Below are 4,719 nucleotides of genomic sequence, written 5' to 3' on the forward strand. Positions count from 1 at the left end.
CTTGCTTCTACTGTAGTTTTTTTGGTTGGGTTTTTTGGTTTATTTGAGAAAAGGAGGAGTTATAGGCCACACGTAGCCTTTAGGATGCATCAGGAGCGGGAGCAGAGGAGAGACAGCAGGGTCTGATGTGCTGGGGATGGAGCAGACAGGGCAGTTGAGATGAGGTGACCCCAGTCCTGGTCCACTTGGTTTGTCAGAGAGACCACGTGTGCAACTGAGACAAGAGGGTCAGAGCTGGGAAAGTGCACATGCTGGCTGTGATTAGGAATTTAACTGGGGAGGAATTGAATTCCGAGGCATTACCTCACTGAGTTGGAGCAATACAGAGCCATACATCCTCCATAGCCAACTGTATACAGGGGCGACGGCAGAGGGAAGGGTGCTGGGAACGGTCTCCCTCGCAGATTTCCAGGACTTTCTGCTGCTGTGTGGTCCACTTCCCTTCTCAGAGACAAATGATGAAAACAGACAGCCCGATAAACCCCGGGGAGCTGGGCCCAGCAAGGCCCCACAGCTTCACCCTCTCCTCCCGACTGCATGGGACTGCGGCTCCCACAGCACCTCCAACCCCCAGCTGGGGGTAGCCCACTCAACATCTCGTTCCCCTTTCTGGTTTTTCCCAGACTGCATTTTAGTGGGGACAGAGATGGAAAGAAGAAGAGCAGAGATGTCACAATCCTTCCTTCCTCCTCAAACGACATCTCCACGACAGTGTGACCACGATGGGGGGACCATGTCCATCAGCATCCCTCAGAAAACCGCTGGTGACGCCGTTCCTGACCTGTGAGAGCTGCCACCACCCCTTCTGCGTTTCTCATGAAGTGGAGGGTGGTTTTGGCCAGCAGAGAAGACACAATGAACAAATTAAGCCAATTCCCACTCCCACCCACCAAGGGCCTTCCGGGACCATCCCAGATCTCCGTGCAAACAGCAAACACCTCGCCGTGGCCAGCAAGCCTTGCGCAGCCGCTGGCTACAGGCAGACTCACCCGCTCTGAGCTCAGCTGCTGGCTGTGGCTGGCTGAGTAAATAAAGAACATTTCTCATGAAATCCACCCTCTCGGAGGTCCCCAGGCAGAGAGCTGGCCTTTCCATGGCTCAGGGAACCTTTATCCCCCAAATCTACCACACTCCCCTGCAGCTGATGTAGCAAGCACTGTTTGTGCACCCAGGTTTGCAGGGCAGTGACCCTGTTCCCAGCAGCACCGTGACATTTGCAGGCACCATTTCCATCTGGCCCCATGTTGTCCTTTCCGGGAGTTTTTGAGTGCTAGTCCAGATGGGGAGAAAGGTCGGAGTTATTGATGGAAAGGTCCAGATTGAAATCTGGATTCTTGCTAAGCCCAGGATGACTGTGCCTGGGCTAACCCTGCAGATCAGGCTCCAGTGGGCTCCCCTCAGTGAGGCTCTGCTCCAGTCTTGGGGGCCTCATAGCCCCAGCATACACCCCTCATTCTCAGGGCTCCTCTCCAGCCCATTTCTGACCTTGCAGATCCTCCTTGTTGCTCATTTCTGCCCACCCACGCTGAACAGCACCTCTGCAGCTAAGCCCTTAACCTTTATTTTCCCTTAAATCAATACACAAAAGCCATTCTACAGCAGTATCAGTATGTCAGGGGAATCCAGGTGATTCATATCATCAGAGGAGCTGATTCTGCTTTTGAGGCTCAATCCTGGTAAGTTTTTGTCTTTTCAGCTTCCAGTCTCTTCAGTGCTGCCTTCACCACAGCACTGTACTCATCCCCTGACCCCCCTTCCTGGCATTATTGACTCTCTATCTTGCTTTTAATCTGCTATAAAATGAAGGCAGCTCCAGGTAAAACCAGTTCTATTCCTCCTGATCATAAAAGGAAGGGGAAAAAAATGTTTAACATGAGCTGAGGTTGAAGAATCTTAATTTAAAAACTTGCAGGGAAAAAAATCCATTAGGAAAACTCTGCATACAATTGTGAAATTCTCACTGTGGAGAACCAAGATGCTGGGAGCTCTTGTTCATATGTCTGGCCTTACCTCCAAGGCAGGGAGGTGACCCTACAGCCCCAGGATGGGGAGAGGGTGCTGACACCAGCTGGGAACATCCTGGGCAGGAGCCACACTCCAGGCTTCTTCCCCACCATCAGCCTCTCTCCTTCCCCTACTCCTGTGGCTGTCAGAGCTGGCTGGCTCTCAGGAGGAGCAAACAGCCTGGTTTGGGTGCAAACTGGGTGTATTTGGCACTGAAAATTCATGCCAGCCGTGGTGAGGCCAGAGCAACTGTGCCCACAGGAAAGATTCAGCTTGTGACTACTTCACTCACCAAAAAACCAAAGACCTGTCTCCTTCTGTCTAACATCTACTTGCAAAAGCTTTGGGAGCTGCTTTTCCAGTTAGGTTGAAGCTGATGTTTGCGAGCCCACTGTTCCCAATGACTGATCAGCACACCCCGATAGACTTTTCCCATCAGAGCATTTATTTTTACAACAGGACACCGAGTCCTCAAACAAACGAAGGCTTGCACAAGAAATCGTCTGCCTCAGTTTGGCAGCAAACAGGAATATTTCTCTTTATTCTAAACCCAAATTTTTGTGGCTAAATAGAGCCAAAAATATATCTCACCCCGCTACTTGTCCCAGACGCGAGACATCTCTGAATGCCGAAAGCAACTCTTCTCCTGCCACAAATGGACCAAATAAACCCAGCACGAGACTGGTGCTTAGGAGAAGCCGATGTGCCTCTAATGCTGTCATCTACAGCAAGCTGCATCTGCAAACTGATCTTTTATTAATGGATTTATATCCATGGGAAAGCTGCGGAGCACGTGAGAACTCCATGGCTGGGAGCTGGACCCCCAATCGCTCCATGCCCACAGCTGGGACTGCTGGCCACGACCCAGGGCTCAGCCTTAGGCAGGCAAATTTCCTTCCTGCCCCAGCATTTAGCCCAGAGTCTGGTCCTCCCTGAGCTGTGGGAGGGCAGCTGGGTGGTGTGGGTTTGTTGCTGTCATGGGTTGTTCTGCTGAGGGTTTCGGTAGATGCCGAGGCTGGGATGTGCTCGTGCTGGCTGCAGAGTGCAGGGGAGCTGCAGGATGAGAAGGAGTCAGGGTTAATTGGTGAATTGTGGTTAATTGCTTGTTGAGAGCTGGGACAGATGAGGTTAGAAGCCTTGGGGGATCTGCCAAAGGGAAGGCAGGGCATGGTGAGTCCCTGAGCTGCCCTGGGCATTCAGCAGTGCCCAGGGGGGAATAGGAAAGACAGCTCTGACCCCAATTTCTCCCATAGCCCAACCCAGTGTCCCCTCACCCTTGATGCCAAAGATTCCCTCCCAGAGCCAAGGCAGTGGTGGGTGAGTGACCCAACCTTTGCTGGGAGCCATAGATGGACACCCCAGAGCCAGGCCTTACTCCCTGGGGTCACTGAGCAGGACACAAAGCTACATCAGTCCCAAATCCCACACAGAATCTCAGTATGGCTGAGGTTGGAAGTGACCTTAAAAACCATCTCATTCCAACCCCCTTCTACTAGACCAGGTTGCTCAAAGCCCCATCCAACCCATCCATCAACACTTCCAGGGGCGTGGTATCCACGTCTTTGGGCAACCTGCACCCCTTCCACCCCACCCCAGCTGGATCACCCCGGCTCTGCTGCCTTTTGTGTCCCTACGAGATGCTCCTGGCATCCAGGCAGCAGGCGGGAGGCCACAGAGAAAGGGCTGGGTGTGCCCTCATCTGGGAACTGAAATGCTACTGAAAGTAATGCAAAAATGGGGTTTTCCCTTCCAATCCAGCCATTCGAGGTTTCAATTTCCTTTCTCCAGAGCAAGACACTTTTCTTGAGACTTCACAGCCTCACCAAGAGGCAGGAAGACCTATAGATCCTGGGTGAAACACAAAAAAATCACCACTAAAATGCTTGAAGACCGGGCTTTTTGCGCCAAACCAGCACTTCCTTCCCACAATTCCCCCAAAGTTGCATCATCCCAGGTAGCTGCTGCATCCCACCTGGCTTTTACTCCGAAGCACTGTTACGTGGTGTGAGGGTCAGAGCCAGCCTCTCTCCGGATCTCCTCCTCTCCCTCGGAGTGCCTGGGGACAGAGGAGATGGGGTGAGCTGTGGGCAATGCTGCTGATTGCAGCCCCTGTCTAAAGGGAAGGGATAACTTGCTCCAGTGAAGGGCATTTTTGCACTGAAGAGCGGAGCCCTCAGTAACAGCAAACCCTCCTTTTCCCCATGTTCCCCCCAGCTCTGCAGAGCACCGTGCAGCAGCAGGGATGAATCTCCCTTACAGGGGACTGAGCAGCTCAGCACCAGTCCCACAAGGAATTGCTGCAGCACAGTTTAGCCTGGAATATGCTGATTTTATCCAACAATTCTCTTCTTCTTCTTCTTCTTTCTTATTTCCCAGGAAATAAATAAATCATGCAAGTCTTCCATCACCCGCTCTCCAAGCAGCTGTCCCTGTATCGCGGCCCATGCTTCCCCTGGGCTTTGGAACTGGGTCAGTGAGCGACATCCAGCACTGGTTGCTTCCCACTGAATTTCATAGAAAGCAGATATGGCCCCTGGAGCCACTTTTGGAGCAACTTTGCCTTTTCAGCATGAATCTCAGCCAGCCTGGGGTGGGCTGGAGGAGCAGGCCATGCCCAAGCACAGCCCTCAGAGGGACCAGGGCGTCTGTCAGCAGCATTTCCCTGCATCCCTCTGCCACACTGGTGCTCACAGCTTTGCTTCTTCGCTACCTGGT

The 4,719-nt window shown here is 52.6% G+C and overlaps 2 long non-coding RNA genes across 4 annotated transcripts in view; both read right to left on the reverse strand.

Annotated features, from left to right (window-relative positions):
* LOC108448873 lies at window positions 1-1,672 on the reverse strand. Of its 3 annotated transcripts, none has more exons than XR_001864930.1 (3): window positions 990-1,672; window positions 304-805; window positions 1-214 (listed from the first exon to the last, which is right to left on the reverse strand). It is a non-coding gene; the product is annotated as an uncharacterized LOC108448873 (long non-coding RNA). The 3 variants fall into 3 exon arrangements; XR_001864929.1 differs by having other exon boundaries at window positions 304-441; window positions 990-1,654; XR_001864927.1 differs by having other exon boundaries at window positions 304-1,654.
* Window positions 1,673-2,426: 754 nt separating this feature from the next.
* LOC108448872 overlaps window positions 2,427-4,719 on the reverse strand; it is a 7,507-nt gene continuing 5,214 nt past the window's right edge. Inside the window, exons 2-3 of the long non-coding RNA XR_001864926.1 lie at window positions 3,977-4,060; window positions 2,427-3,057 (exon numbers count right to left, since the gene is read on the reverse strand). This is a non-coding gene — a long non-coding RNA (uncharacterized LOC108448872). The remainder of the gene's footprint in view (window positions 3,058-3,976; window positions 4,061-4,719) is intronic.

The sequence above is a fragment of the Corvus brachyrhynchos genome, unplaced genomic scaffold, assembly GCF_000691975.1.
Source record: "Corvus brachyrhynchos isolate BGI_N302 unplaced genomic scaffold, ASM69197v1 scaffold148, whole genome shotgun sequence".
Classification (NCBI taxonomy): Eukaryota; Metazoa; Chordata; class Aves; order Passeriformes; family Corvidae; genus Corvus; species Corvus brachyrhynchos.